Source organism: Zingiber officinale, chromosome 2A (assembly GCF_018446385.1).
Source record: "Zingiber officinale cultivar Zhangliang chromosome 2A, Zo_v1.1, whole genome shotgun sequence".
NCBI lineage: Eukaryota > Viridiplantae > Streptophyta > Magnoliopsida > Zingiberales > Zingiberaceae > Zingiber > Zingiber officinale.
The window spans coordinates 70,188,161-70,205,574 of record NC_055988.1 but is presented as its reverse complement, the minus strand read 5'-3'; positions in this window follow the sequence as shown (position 1 = coordinate 70,205,574).

Here is a 17,414-nt window from a genome sequence, read left to right as displayed (position 1 = left end):
GCTTACACTCATTCCACAATTCTATGGGAGTAGAGGGTACTAACTTAGAATGTATTATATTCAGAATGTACATTGCTGTTTCTAGAGCATATCCTTAAAACGAATTTGGTAATTCTTAATAACTCATCATTAATCTAAGCATTTCCATAAGAGTCATATTCCTTCATTCTGTCACACCATTCTGTTGGGCTGTACCCGGTGCAGACAGTTGGGATTGAATCTCGACCTCTGATAAGTAACTCCTAAACTCTCCTAAGATGTACTTGCCACTACGATCAGACCATAGTGTCTTGATACTTTTACCATGATGTTTCTCCACATCAGTCTTATACTCTTTGAACTTATCAAAACACTTAGACTTGCGATGCATCAAGTAAATGTACCCATATCTCGAATAGTCATATATAAAAGAAACGAAATATTCGAAACTACCTCTTGCCTAGATAGTCATAGGTCCACACAAATCAGAATAATTCCAACACATCTTTAGCTCTATACTCCTTAGTCTTAAAAAAACCTCTTAGTCATTTTTCCTTCCAAGTAAGACTCGCAGGTTGGAAAGTTTTCCACCACCAATGAACCCAAAAGTTCATCGGCTATTATCCTTTGAATCCTACTAAAGTTAATATGACCTAGCCTTAGATGCCAAAGATATGATTAGTTCATTTCCAAAGGTCGCTTTCTCTTATTAGAGTTAGAAGACGTGTTATTAATTTTCATTTGTTGCATCATGGGAGTTTTTGGATTTAGAATATATAAATTGTCAACCAACGTACCAGAATAGATAACTTCCCTATTTTTCTTGATAACAACTTTGTTATCAAAATAGAAAAAATATCAAGTTCTTTGAATAGTTTAGAAATTGAAATTTCTTTCTAAAACTTAGTATGTAAAGATAATTTCTCAAAATCCATGTGTTTTCCTATCAGAGGATAAACATCTCCCACTGCAACAGTTGCTACTTTTGCAGCATTGCCCATGTAGACAGTGATTTCCCATTCATATAGTAGTCAGGTTTCCTGGAAACACCTGCAATGAATTGCAGACATGATCAGTGACTCCCGTATCTACACACTAGGTACTGGTAGATAACACCACTAAATATGTTTGAATAACTAATGAATAAAATACACCTTTATTGTTCTTAGTTCTGAGAGGACAACCCACCTTAGCGTCCAAGTTTTGTTTCCAATCATTATAATTGGGACTACCAAGTCTATTCTTTAGTATAATAGCTAGGGAATTGAAAAACATTTGAAATCCTAAGAATCATAAAAATATTTGGTCAAGACCAACACCTCAAAATCCCTATGAATTTTGTATGCCATATTAGTGTGGACGTATACAAATTCAAACATTTGTAAGAGGAGATTTTATCCATTAATTTTATTATCTTGTCAACCTATGTAGCGCTCGAAAATTCTCAAAGTTATTTTAGAAATATTCTATGATTTTTTCGGAATTTTAGAATACTTTTATGGATTTTTTTTAGAGTAGCAGAAGTAGCAAAAATAAATAGAAACGTAAAATAGCTTAGGCGGGAATTGAACCCGAGACCTATGGGTCCTACGACTTATAGATAGCTCTAGTAACCAAGTGAACCCAGCAGGGCCGTGCTGAAATTAAAGGGAAACAATTATATTTATATTCAAGTAGGGTCGAATTATCCACTTAATATAAATAGGGAATTAAGTGAGGAATTATTATTTTTCTTAAACAAGAAAACCTTTCCCTCAAACCCTCACCGCCGAACCCTCATCTCTCCCTCATCCTCTCGGCGCCCAAGCCAAGGAAGACTAGGGTTCCGTCCCAAGGGATCCAAGAGCATCTTCCGGCCACAACTCCGACACGAGGGCGTTCCCCTCCGCGAGAGGAACGCTTAGGCGCAAGAAGATCGTCAGAAGGATCGTCTTCTGCGGAAATCTAGCGATTAGAATCGTAAGAAAATTAGAGCAGAAGGTAAGAAACACCTCACCTACAGTATAAGTAGCTAGTCGTATGTTTGAATGCATTGTTTTAGCCGTAGCGCACACCAAGCGTTTGATTAAACGCTTAGCTCAGTTAAATGCCACCATAGGCATTTTAATAGCTTAGATAAATGCAATAGAAGCATTTTTACAGCTTATTTAGTCTTGCTACAGTTTTATGGACTAGACGTCCAATGGGTGGGCTCCCACAGTTGCCCCTAGGTTCAGATAACCTAGTTCTGGGTTTAGACAACCTAGTAAAAGCAAGACAAGAGTTATTAGCTTATGTTCAGTATTTTACTTTTTCAGTGGCACTGTACTGGATTAGATATCCATTAGGTTGGGCTCCCATAGTCGTCCCTAGGTTTAGATAACCTAGTAACCCTACTAAATTCGGGACTTGCAAACCCGGGTCTAGTTAGGGATGTGCGCATAGCAAGTACAGTTGCCGGGCCCAAACAGCAGCATGATTATTATTATTTTAATCTACTTATGAATATAGTTTTCAAAACTTCACAACATAGTTATGTGAATTCAGTATAGCTTTAGCATTAGTTTAGTATTAGCTTAGCTATGCTTTTGTATCAGTTTAGTTTTCTATTAATACAACATGATAGTTTATGATTAGCACTTATTGCCATGATCAGCTTCTTATTTCTATGTTTTGTCTGTCATGCCATGCTTTAGCATATTCAGAGCATATTTCAAATAGCATGATTTCAAAGCATAAATCGTATCGTATGCATGTTTTGTGAGGTAGATGGTTTCTTACTAAGCGAAAGCTTACAGATACTTTTTCCTTATACTGCAGATAAAGGTAAAGGAAAGGTGGACTAGCGGAGGCAGGAGGTCAATGCAAGGAGGATGTGTATGGATGGAACCTGGAATAAAGACCTTGGAAGAACTAGAATGTTTAAGAACTTAGTGCTTCTTATCATGTTACTCTTTGCCTATTTAGTTATCTAAATGCATGAAATTATAGAAAATCTGCTTAGCTAGTTAGTAACCATGTTTAGAATGCTAATTGTTTGCTATTAGAATGTTCTCCAGTTATTTTAGAACTTATGTATGTGAGTTTAGCACGACACAGTGTTGAAATCAGAGTTTGCTGCGAAATCAGAAACCCTAATCGATCAGCGGATCGATTGGGGCCCTCAATCGATCAACGGATCGATTGGGAGCCTGGTTCCGCCAACAGTAAGCTTCTGGATCGATCAGCCGATCGATCCAGTCGCATTCTGCCGCGAACGGTAAGCTTCTGGATCGATCAGCCGATCAATCCAGTCGCGTTCTATCGCGAACAGAGTGTTTGGGGATCGATCGTTCGATCGATCGGGGAAATCGCTCCCGCGAACAGAGAACTATGGAATCGATCATTGGATCGATTGACCAGTCTGGATCGATCAGCCGATCGATCCAGAATATTAACCCGAGCACAGTAGCCATCAGAATCAATCCGTGAATCAATCCAAACATCCCAATCGATTAGCCAATCGATTGGAATGCCTGTTTCGGCTAGAAGTACCTAAGTTCAGTTCTTAATCATATGTGAAGGTTAGATCCTCTCTTTTGAGTATAGGTACAACCTTTAAAAAGGCACTTTTAAGCATAAGATCAGATTTAGTAGCAATTGGCATGAGTTTAGAAAAATTTTAAATTAGTTCACGTTTCCGCACCTTAAAACATAGCCTAGCACAGCATAATGTGACGGTCCGACCTTACAGCCTAGTTAGTAGAAGGCGGGTCGTTACAACCTATCTTTATGACAAATAAAATTAATAGGTCTGTCTTCGATCAAATATTTAGTCAAAACTTTTGAATTTAAAATAATAATAATTCCTCAAAATAATATCATTTAAATTTACTAACACCTCAAATACCATGAACTTTGTATGCCACGTTAGTGTGGACATATACAAATTCAAACATTTATAAGAGGAGGGTTTTACCCATTAATTATCTTGTCAACCTTAAATTAGTTCAAACACCATGAATTTTGTATGCCACGTTAGTGTGGACATATACAACACTTGGTTACCAGGATTCATAAACTCTAGTACTTAAGCCTGGAGGTCTAAAGTTCGAATCAGGGGGAAGGCAATAATCCACTGCCAGGGGTGGGAAGTCCTAATGAGTAACGACACGATTTTTTATTATAACAACCCGGCCCTTTGGCCTCTTGGGCGACCCTTGCGGTGGCCCACTGGTGGCCCCTTATGTCATCGACCCATTTGGCGACCTCTAATGTCGTCGATCGATGATCCTTGGCTGTGTCGTTACTCACTAGGACTTTCCACCCTTGGCTAGTGGATTTTTGCCTCCCCCAGGATTTGAATTCTAGACCTCCAGGCTTAAGTACCTGAGTTTATGAATCCTGGTAGCCAAGTGAGCGCCACCCACTTGGCTACCAGGATTCATAAACTCTACTACTTAACCTGGAGGTCTAGAGTTTGAACCCTGGGGAAGGCAAAAATCCATTGCCAGGGGTGGAAAGTCCTAGTCAGTAACGTCACGACCAAGTGTCGTCAGTCGACGACATCAGAGGTCGACAAATGGGCCGACGACATAAGGGCCGCCAGTTGGCCAGCCGCAAAGGCCCCCCAACAGGCCAAAGGGCCGGGTCGTTACAATAAAAAGGCGCCTTTTTATTGTAATGACTCGGCCCTTTGGCCTCTTGTCGGCCCTTATGTCATTGGCCCATTTAGCGACCTCTAATGTCGTCGACCGACAATCCTTGGCCGTGCCGTTAGTCACTAGGACTTTCCACCCCTGATAATTGCCTCCCCAGATTCGAACTCTAGACCTCCAGGTTTATGAATCCTGGTAGCCAAGTGAGTGCCACTCACTTGGCTACCAGGATTCAGAAACTCTAGTACTTAAGCCTGGAGGTCTAGAGTTCGAATCCTGGGGGAGGCAAAAATCCACTGGCCAGGGGTGGAAAGTCCTAGTGACTAACGGCACGGCCAAGGATCATCGGTCGACGACATTAGAGGTCGCCAAATGGGCCGACGACATAAGGGGCCGCCAAGGGTCGCCCTAGAGGCCAAAGGGCTGCGTCGTTACATGTAACGACCCGGCCCTTTGGCCTCTTGGGCGGCCCTTGCTGCATCCCACTGGTGGCCCTTATGTCGTCGACCCATTTGACGACCTCTAATGTCATCGACTGACGACCCTTGGCTGTGCCGTTACTCACTAGGACTTTTCACCCCTGCCCAGTGGATTTTTGCCTTCCCTAGGATTCAAACTCTAGACCTCCATGATTAAGTACTAGAGTTTATGAATCCTAGTAGCCAAGTGAGAGGCTCTCACTTGGCTACCAGGATTCATAAACTCTAGTACTTAAGCCTGGAGGTCTAGAGTTCGAATCCTGGGGAAGGCAAAAATCCACTGGCCAGGGGTGGAAAGTCCTAGTGAGTAACTACACGGCCAAGGGTCGTCGGTCGATGACATTAGAGATCACCAAATAGGCCGACGACATAAGGGCCGCTAGTGGGCCGCCGCAAGGGCCGCACAAGAGGCCAAAGGGCCGGGTCGTTACAATAAAAGGCGCCTTTTTTATTGTAACGACCCTTCCCTTTGGGCTCTTGCGCGGCCCTTGCGTCGACCGACGACCCTTTGGCCGTGCCGTTACTCACTAAGACTTTCCACCCCTGGCCAGTGGATTTTTGCCTTCCCCAGGATTCGAACTCTAGACCTCCAGGCTTAAGTACTAGAGTTTATGAATCCTGGTAGCCAAGTAAGCGCGCCTTTTTATTGTAACGACCCGGCCCTTTTTGGCCTCTTGGGCGGCCCTTGTGGCGGCCCAACTGGCGGCCCTTATGTCGTCGGCCCATTTGGCGACCTCTGATGTCGTCAACCAACGACCCTTTAGCCGTGCCGTTACTCACTAGGACTTTCCACTCCTGACCAATGGATTTTTGCCTTCCCCAGGATTTGAACTCTAGACCTCCAGGCTAAGTAGTAGAGTTTATGAATCCTGGTAGTCAAGAGAGCGGCGCTCACTTGGTTACCAGGATTCATAAACTCTAATACTGAAGCCTGGAGGTTTAGAGTTCGAATCCTGGGGGAGGCAAAAATCCACTACCAGGGGTGGAAAGTCCTAGTGAGTAACGACACGGTCAAGGATCGTCAGTCGATGACATGAGAGGTCGCCAAATCGGCTGACGACATAAAGGCCACCAGTTGGGCCGCCACAGGGGCTGCCCAAGAGGCCAAAGGGTCGGGTCGTTATACTAAAAAGGCTTACTTGGCTACTAGGATTGATAAACTCTAGTACTTAAGCCTGGAGGTCTAGAGTTCGAATATTGGGGAAGGCAAAAATCCACTGCCAGGGGTTGAAAGTCCTAGTGAGTAATGGCACGGTCAAAGGGTCGTCGGTCAACGACATTAGAGGTCGCCAAATGGGCTGACGACATAAGGGCCGCTAGTGGGCCACCGCAAGGGTCACCCAAGAGGCCAAAGGGCCGGGTCGTTACAATAAAAAGGCACCTTTTTATTGTAACGACCCGACCCATTTGGCAGCCCATTTGGCAGCCCATTTGGCGACCCTTGGGTCGTCGACCATCGACCATCGGCCGTGCCGTTACTCACTAGGACTTTCCACCCCTGGCCAGTGGATTTTTGCCTTCCCCAAGATTCGAACTCTAGACCTCCAGGCTTATGCACTAGAGTTTATGAATCCTGGTAGCCAAGTGAGCGGCGCTCACTTGGTTACCAAGATTCATAAACTCTAGTACTTAAGCCTGGAGGTCTAGAGTTCGAATCCTGGGGAAGGCAAAAATCCACTGGCCAGGGTTGGAAAGTCCTAGTGAGTAACGGCACGATCGACGGTCGACGGTCGACGACCCGAGGGTCGCCAAATGGGCCGCTAAATGGATGGGTTGGGTCGTTACAAAAATGACCAAGAGACCTTTTAAGGCCAAGGGGTATAGAGCCAAAAATATGTTAGAACTGGTTCATTTTGATTTGTGTGGTCCTATGTCTATCTAGGCAAGAGGTGGTTATGATATTTCGTCTCCTTTATAGATGACTATTCAAGATACAAATACATTTACTTGATGCGCTGCAAATCTGAATGCTTTGATAAGTTCAAAGAATATAGGGCTGTTGTGAAGAAACGTCTTAGTAAAAGTATCAAGACATTACGGTCTGACCGTGGTGGCAAATACCTCTTTGGAGAGTTTAGGAATTACTTATCAGAAGTCGAGATTCAATCCCAGTTGTCCTCACCTGGTACACCCTAACAGAATGGTGTGGAAAAACAAAGGAATAGGACTCTTATGGAAATGGTTAGATCGATGAAGAGTTATTCAGAATTATCAAATTCATTTTGGGGATATGCTCTAGAAACAACAGTGTATATTCTGAATATGGTACCTTCTAAAACAATTTCTTTGTAACACCCATGAAATTATACGATAGGTATATGAATATTATTTTCCTTAGAGCATAAAGAAATGAGAAGAATAAGAGAAAAAGGAAAATAAAAACAAAAGAAAATATAGAATAAGAAGAGGTGAGGTCAAGGATTGAACCTTGAACCTCCCACAATTTATGGAGATAAATTGATGAATGATAACCATTAGGATAAGGAGAAATAATTGGATAGAAAGGAATGAAAAATTTAGTTAAAGGAGAAAAGAAAACTAAGCAAAAAGAGCAAGAGAAAACCAAGTTGCTTACCTTCTTTTCCCTCTTGGTTAAGAAAAGGAGCAAGCAAAAGAGGGATTGTCTACTTCCCTCTCTCTCTCTATTTTCATGGGAATTAAAGGAGTGGGGGAAAAGAGGAGTTGAGGGAATGAATGAGGACATGTTTCATTTGGCAAAGGGATAAATAGGTTTAGAGAAGAAAAACAAGGGATTAAATTCATTTTTTTCTTCCTCCTTCTCCCTTCTTCATTCTTCACCGAACCAAGAAAACTTCCCTCTCCTCATTCCAATAGCTAAGTTAAGTTCTTCTCCAAGAAAGCTAATTTCCGAGAAGAAACCTTCATGTTCTAGCCCTTACAAGCAAAGGAAACAAAAGGAGGTACAAGAAGAAGAAGCTTCCTCCTTCTTTGACACCTAGAACACTTTTCTCTCTAAGGAAAACCACAAGCGAAAGGATGTAAGTTTCCCTCACCTGTGGTACAATAGCTCTTGTTGTTCTATGAAGATTCGGTTACATAAAAATCTAAGAAAACATCATGAAGAATTCCAACCAAGATAAAACCAAAGGAAGTACCTAGGGAATGAAAAGATCTAAATTTGATATGCTCGATATTTTCCTTGTAACATGTATTTTATGATAAGGATTTATCTCATGTCTCTATGTTAAAATGTTTGGTGGAACTTAGATTCATGAGTATTCGGCCATGGTAGAACTAAGGGCCTAGGAGAGCTTTAATTTAAAACTAAGCACGCCATGATCTCCCTAAGATAAGATATGAAACTATTATGATGTGCCCATGATTGTATGTTAAGTTGAATTCTATTTCATGTCCATGAAGGTTTGGCCATGTCTAGTTTTTGAAGCCTAGGAGAATTTAAAACAAGTCTAAGATGCTCATGACCTCCTTGATGAAATGTTATGAAACTAACTTAATGTTCTTATGTTTATTGTTGCATGGAAATTAAATTACATGCTCTATAACATTCGGCCACATCATGTTCAAGGGCTTAGGAAACTTAGAACCTAACTCAACTATGCTCATGATATTCTTTGAAATATTTGCTATGAAAGTTGTTTAAGGTTCTCATGCTTTTAGGACACTTGAACCTTAGTTTTAAGTCCTATAACATTCGGCCACATCATGTTCAAGGGCTTAGGAAACTTAGAACCTAACTCAACTATGCTCATGTTATTCCTTGAAATATTTGCTATGAAAGTTGTTTAAGGTTCTCATGCTTTTAGGACACTTGAACCTTAGTTTTAAGTCCTATAACATTCGGCCACATCATGTTCAAGGGCTTAGGAAATTTAGAACCTAACTCAACCATGCTCATGTTATTCCTTGAAATATTTGCTATGAAAGTTGTTTAAGGTTCTCATGCTTTTAGGACACTCGAACCCTAGTTTTAAGCCCTACAAGTTTCGGCCACTTTATGATTAAGGGCTTAGGAAACATAGAACCTAACTCAACTATGCTCATGTTATTCCTTGAAATATTTGCTATGAAAGTTGTTTAAGGTTCTCATGCTTTTAGGACACTTGAACTTTAGTTTTAAGTCCTATAACTCTCGGCCACTTCATGTTTAAGGGCCTAGAAAACTTAGAACCTAACTCAACTATGCTCATGTTATTCCTTGATATGTTTGCTATGGAAGTTGTTTAGGGTTCACAAGCTTGAATGATAGTTTTTAACCCAATGTATGCTTGACAAGTTTCGGCCATGATAAGTTGTAAGCTTAAGAATCCTAGAACTCTACCTAAACTTGCTCATGGTGTTTATTATGGTATAAGAAATGATGCTTACTTAGGGTTCACATGTTGGTATGGAGTTTTTACCAAAAACCCAATCTATATGGTTCGGCCACTATAAGACATTAGGGTTAGAAACCTAATTATGTTTTCCATGTATATCATATACCATGATTATGAGATTTCTATGTTTCTATGTTTAATTATGCACACTTATGATCTATACATGATGGAAACCCTTATGCTATGGTGTGTATTATTTATGATGAGTTATATGCCAATTTATGCATGATATATGTGATGAGCTGTGTGCCCAATTTATGCATAAAATATATGATGTGCTGTGTGCCCAAATTTTTACATACCATTATGATGAGTTGTGTGCCCAAAATCCTATATGGTATGATATGATAAGAGATACGATGTGCAAGAAATGATAAGAACCATGATATGTAAGACATGCTATTTTACTTTATGTATGGCTTGTACCAAGGGTGGGCTCCATAAGCGCCCCAGGGTCGATGGACTAAGAAACGGGCCTCGTTAGGGATGGGCTCCTAAGTGCCCCTAGGTCGATGGACTAAGAAACGGGCCTAGTATGTATGCCTTGTAGGGTTCAAGACTTGCTACCTTGGACCTACATAGGACGTGCGCATTTATGTATGTGATACAAGCCGGGGCCCTAACCATCTTATGATTATGTTTAAGTATACATGAAATAAGTTTTCAAAGGACATGTTGCATATATTATTGCATGAATCATGTTTTTTAAAAAGTCATCCTGCATAACACATTATGATTATGTTACGATATACCATGATGCCTATGATTATGTTATGTTATGTTAGGATGAACCTTATGATTATGTTTTGATATGTTATGATCATGATCATGTTATGCTAGAATTCACTTTATGACTTTATGAGGATATGCCATGATACCATATGATTTTGTTATGATATGATGCTTCATTACATGATATGATGAGTTGTCTTTATGCTTTAAGCATTGAAGCTTTATTTATGCTATACGGTTTTTGTGAGTAGGAAAGGATCTTACTGAGCCTTGAGTGCTCACAGCTTACTTTCCTTGTACCACAGATAAGGGCAAGGAATGGATGTACTAAGGGAGTAGCAGGAGGGGGCAAGGAGGACGTGTGTAGTAGTGACTTGGCTAAAGAGGAAAACCTGCTTTTAAATTAATAAGAATTATGTTCATGTTGTTTCCTTTATAACTCTATGACACTTCATCATGCTCTTTAGTATTATGGTTTAAGTTATGTTAAGCATGTTATGTGACTCATATGATAGGTAGTTGATGATGATGTGTTAAAAATAAAAGAAAGGTTTAAAGAAAAAAAAATATATATATGCTATAGATAAGACTTCCGCTGTTTTAAGAAGAAAGAATAAGTAACCCTCGTCAGCTTAAATAGGAAGGGGCGGGGCGTTACATTCTTCTACTCCCATGGAATAGTTGAATAGGCATATGCCGAGTCTGAATCATATTCGGATATGGGGTAGTCCAGTACATGTACTGAAGGGAGATACTGACAAGTTGGAATCACATGCAGAAGTTTGTCTGTTTGTGGGATATCCTAAAGGAATGAAGGGTGGTTTGTTTTATAATCCTAAAAATAAGAAGATCATTGTTAGCACCAATGTTCAATATTTAGAGGAAGATTATGTAATGAACCATAAGCCCATGAGTGAAATTGTTTTAGAAGAAATAAGAGAGGGCATGTCTATTTTAGTACCAATAGTACAAGATGAAGTACCACAAGAGACTGCAACACGTGTCACACATGATACACAACTAGAGATAGTACCTCATCGTAGTGGGAGGTTGTAAGGCAACTGGAGAGATTCATGTTTTTCGGAGAGTCTTCAGACTTGATCCCGGGTAAACATGAACTTGATCCCCGGACATATGACGAAGTACTTCAAGATATAGATGCAGTATCTTTGCAAAAGGCAATGAATTCTGAAATAGAGTCTATGTATTCTAATAAGGTCTGTGAGCTTGTAGAACCACCAGATGGTGTAAAAGTCGTTAGATACAAGTGGATCTATAAAAGGAAAAGAGGGACAGATAGGAAGGTAGAAACTTTCAAAGCAAGGCTTGTTACGAAAGGGTATACTCAGAAAGAGGGAATCGATTATGAGGAGACTTTTTCACCGGTAGCTATGATTAAGTCTATCTAGATACTCTTATCCATTGTCGCTCATATGGATTATGAGATTCGACAAATGGATGTCAAGATAGCTTTTCTTAACGGAAGTCTTGAAGAAAACATCTATATGAAGCAACCAGAGGGATTCATTGAAAAAGGCAAAGAGCATCTAGTGTGCAAGCTGAATCGGTCCATTTAAGCACTGAAGTAAGCTTCAAGATCTTGGAACATCCGGTTTAATGAAGTAATCCAGTCATATGGATTTATTCAGTGTCCGGATGAGTCTTGTGTATACAAGAAGTATAACGGGAATGTGGTGGTATTTCTTGTACTATACATAGATGATATTTTGTTAATTGGAAACAATGTCAAAGTGTTATCGGATGTAAGGGTCTGGTTATCCAAATAATTTGATATAAAGGACTTAGGAGAAAGTGTACACATTCTTGGGATCAAAGTCATTAGGGATTATAAGAAAAGGATGTTGTGCCTATCTCAAGCTTCATATATAGATACAATCCTTGCTCGTTTTAGCATGCAGAACTCCAAGAAAGGTTTTTTACCTTTTAGGCATGGAGTAGCTTTATCCAAATAGATGTCTCTAAAGACATCAAAGGAGATAGAGGGCATGAAGGAAGTTCCTTATGCTTCGGCTGTGGGAAGCCTAATATATGCAATGCTATGTATGAGACCAGATATCTATTTTACCATGGGCATGGTTAGCAGATATCAAAGTAATCCTGGACAAGGACATTGGACTGCTGTAAAGCATATATTAAAGTACCTGAGAAGGACTAGAGATTATATTCTATTTTACCAAGCAGACGATTTGCTCCCTGTGGATTACACGGATTCAGATTTCCAATCAGATAGGGGCAATAGTAAGTCTACATTAGGCTATGTGTTTACTTTAGGAGGTGGAGCCATTGCATGGAGGGGTGTCAAGCAGAAATGCGTCTCTGACTCAACCATGGAAGCTGAGTATGTGGCAGCCTCTAAGGCAGCCAAAGAAGCTGTACGGCTCAAGAACTTCCTAATGGACTTGGATGTGATTCCTGGTTTACCCAAAATCATCACAATTTATTGTGATAATAGCGGTGCAGTTGCAAACTCGAAGGAACCATGAGCCCATAAAGCAAGTAAACATATAGAGCGCAAGTGCTGGTTAGTCCTAGGAAGATGGTACCGATTCGACTGAACAAAAATTTTGTACAAGTGTCGAACCTTTCCTAAATAACCTATTGTGTTCTTTAGAAGTTAAATTAGGAATCACAAATGAAACTTAACATTATTTATTCCAAATTTAACTTATATGTTCTTAATGGTTTAGACTTGGATAGTAAGCTGAACTTAACACTATTGATCCAAATCCACCTATGTTATAAATTAAATTAAATATTAATTTCCAAAATTGGCTTCCAAGTTAAAGATGGCGAGGCACTTGACCTTCTTTGATATGGGAGCAACCACCACTTCCTAGACAAAAGCCTTTTAAGGAAAGCTAATATTTAATTTCCTTATATAATTCTAGGTTTAACCAAAAAGAACAATCGAATTACAAATTCAAAAAAATAAAAACACAAACTCGAATAACAAATCCGAAAAACTAGAGTCTATTGCCTCTTGTGTTTGGAATTCTAACAAAGAAAAATAACTAGCATGATGCGGAAGGAAATTACTAGTTATACCTTCTCTTTGTATGCTAATGACCTCGAGATCTTCTGCCGTATTCCTCGCCTCGCCTTGGACGTCATGTGGGTGACGATCCTCCAAGATGAACACCACCCAATAGCCTTCTTCTCCTTCTCTATGTTTCGACCACTACCACCTTTAGGGAACAAGAGAGCAAAGGGAAAGGAAGAGAGGAGAGGGCCGGCCACAAGAAGAGTCTCCACCAAGAGAATAAGAATTATTTTCTCATGAGGCCTTCTATCCCCTTCTTTTATATTACTTGCCCAAGGCAAATAAGGAAAGACTTTTTACAAAAAATAAAATCTTCCTCTTGTTTTTCCTTTTTCCTTTTTATTTTTCCTTTTCTTTCCTCTGGATTGAATCAATCACCAAATCAATGATTGGATGATCTTTGATTGGCCGGCCCCTTGTGTTAGCTAGTGCCCTAGAGCCAATCATTTGATGATTGTATTTTGGACTTGTAGTATCATATTCTATATAAATAAAGGCATTTGGTTTTTTGGTTATTATACTTACTTGTATTGGTGCCAAATAAACTAAGTATAATAACGTCCTTGAGTAGACGGTTCTCACCTATATCAATCGGTTAGTTGAACCGATAGTGAGATGATATAGGGAACACTACTCTTAATCATTCCTAGTCGAGTATTAACATTCAGGGACAATGTTAATGCAATAAGACTATCATGTAGGTCAACTCAATGACTTGATCTCACAAGTCATGGATATAGAGATATCAAGTTGACACATAGGTATGCATTAGAGAATGTATACTGAATGACCCGCCATGAGAAAGTATCATGGATCATTATATGAGTGTCATATACTTTCTCATGTGGCTATTAGTATGACTACTAGTCCTTGGACCTGAAGTCACCATGGATCCCTACATAAGGAGTTATGTACTTTGGTTTCATCAAACGTCACCCGTAACTGGGTGGACTATAAAGGCGATTACTGGATATGTAACAAATTATACGGAGGGATGTGAGTGATGTAGATGGGATCTGTCCCTCCTATATGATGGGAGAGACATCGGTATTCTTGATAGAGTGAGACCACGAAGTGCATTGCCATGCCCAAATGAGTCAATATGAGATATTGAGCTCATTTGATTCAGTGAGTCTACTTGGAGTTCAGGATTTTGATTGATCAGAGGATGACACGGTTTATGCCTCACATTGATCAATCTAGATGTCTAGGATAGAAGGACACTTGTCATATATTGTGAGGAGTCACAATTAGTAGTCACAAGGTGATGTTAGATCTCAACATTCTTGTAACTTGAGTAGTAATGATGTATTGCTAGATACCGCTCATTACTTATGCTTCTAAATGAGTTTAGGGGCATTGGCAACGTTACAAGAACCTATTGGGTCACACACAAAGAACAAGTGGATAGAGATTAGGTTCATATGATGAACCAAGATGATTAGATTCATTTGATGAATCAAATTGGATTAAGAGTAATCCAAATTGGGCTAATTGAGTTGAAGTCAAGTTGATTGATGTACTTAATGAGTCTAATTTAGATTATGACTCATTAAATCAACTTAATTTAATGAATTAGATTCATTATATTAAGTTGGCTTGAATCAAATGGTTAGATTAGATCAACCATGGAAGAGATTTGGTCAAGTTTTGACTTGACTTGAGAGGAAGAGGAAGAGTCAAGTTTGACTTGACTAATTGCCACATCATTAGTGAGATGACAAGATGTGGACCAATGATGATGCTCCACATCATCATGGTGTGCCACCTCATGGAGGTTACAAGCCTCCTTTCCCATTAATGTGGTCGCCCACATTAAATGAGTGAGAGTTACTCATGTGGCCGGCCACAGAAGAGAATGAATGGGGAATGAATTTTATTCAAGGCTCTCATTCATTTCATCTCCTTCCGCTAGCCATTCTCTTCTCGCTCTCCTCTTTCTTGGCCGTGAGTTTCAAGGAAGAAACAAGGTGAGTGGTTTTGAGTTTCATGAAAGAAAAATAGAGTGATTGTCACATAGAAGACGAAGAAGAGTGTTTTTGTATTTCATCTTCTCTATTTTTCTTTCCAATCCCATCCGAGAGCCATAGAAAGTGCTAGCACACTTGTGGTGCTCTCTTCTCCATCCTTGTGTGTTAGAGAACACACCTTGTTCGTGTGGATATCACTAGAGAGTTGTCTACGTTGACAACTTCGAGATCCGGCATACCTTGGACTTGCGGGATTGCGACGGGCACGCATCGAAGGTATAAAATGTTTTTTCTTTATAGATCTACTGTAGATTGAACTTTAAAACTCGTACCTATATTTCTAAAAATTTTCCTTCACACGGATCCAATGGCTAGGGGGTTTCGGGGTTTCCGCGACGTGAAAAAGCGGTTTTCGCGGCCCGAAAAACCCAACAGTGGTATCAGAGCCACGTGCGAAGCGAGTACGAGTTTAGATTCATATTTTTATGAAAAATATAGATCTGTAAACTTTCTATAAATTCATGTTTTTATAGTTTTAATGGGTATTTTTCTCGTAGAAGCGAAGCACATGTGTTTAGACACTTGTAGGCTTCGACTACCGAGAAGAATTTTCCAAAACGGCAATGTTTCGCCACAAAATTTTTTGGGACAGCGGGTTTAGGCGCTGTTAGATCGCAAAGGAACCCTCGCGATGGTTAGATCACGGGTAGGGGTGCTGCCCCTGGCCCCGCAAGGGGATTCGTTCCGCGATTGCGTCCGAAAATGCTAAACGGGACCGCCAGGAAAAATTTATTCATAAAATTGTAAAAATTATGAAAAATTACAGAAAATTATGAAAAAAAATATAATTTAGAATTATATATTAATTTTGTGATAGTCATGGCCCAAAAGACTCAATTGGATTGGAATAAATGTGTTGTAATTCATAATACGGTCTGTGTGCCGTTATGTGATGTGCGTGCTGTATTTATTTTTATTTTATTTTATTTTCACGACCTGCGCGTCGTGCCTTTCTCTTATATTCTGGTTGTAAATTAGATTTAGACTCGAATGTAACTCGAGTTTCAAAATTGTAATGTAATTTTGAAGCAGTGGAAGGTCCACATGATACGGAGTTACGAGGAGGGCGCGAGCAACACGAGGTGGTCAAAGGAAGGAGCTTGAGAAGCTGTTGACCTTAGGTTGACCATCCGATCTTCTCATTGACTTGAGAAGATCGTAGTAGGGCCATGACACAATCACAAAATAATTTAATTAATTGCTTATATGTATGTGATGCATGTTTAATTAAGTAGTTAATTAGTGCCTAGCGATTAGATTAGATCTAAATCGTGCACATGATGCACCCCACGATTAGATTAGATCTAAATCAAGTATTTGATACGCATCATCATTTAGATTAGATCTAAATCATGTCAACTCGTAATGCCTACCATGCCGTGATACCTACCACTACCTCGATCGCATATTGTTGTTGAATCTACTAGAGCAGAGCAACACATACTATCTTGGTAGGGTACGGAGGGACAATCTTGGTCCCGCCTATCAACACATGGGTGAGTATAACTCAATTAGATTGAGTAACTAGTTAACTCAATTGGATCGAGTTTAACTATAGGCATTATCCAATGGTTGGTAGATAGGTCAAAATCACGTTTATATTAACTCTTGGGCGTATTAGCCAAAACTAACTCGAGTTTTAATATAAATGCGGATTTTGATCCTATAAACAAGAGTTGCATAGAGATGTAATTGGTAATCGTTACCTACCGATCATACTAAGTCTTGGGTATATTAGCCAAAGCTAACTCAAGGGTTAGTATGATGTGGATCTTATCCCACATGAATTATAGAATTCAGTGGGAGCATCATTTAGTTAAAGGCCTAATTAAATGATTAAGAATATGATACTTATTTCTGCATTTATTTCTGTTGTAGAATTGCTTTGACGTCGAACACGAACATCTTCTCTCTGCATTCTGTCCTTAAGAAGGACAAGCTCAACGGAGCAAATTTCCTGGACTGGTACAGGAATCTGAGAATAGTTCTCACTCAGGAACGTAAACTGTACGTTCTGGAGCAGCCAATTCCGAAGGCTCCTCCTGCCACTACCACGCGAGCAGACCGTGATGCTTACAAGAAGCATCAAGATGACACATTAGATGTGTTCTGTCTTATGCTCGCGACCATGAACTCTGAGCTTCAGAAGCAACATGAGTTGA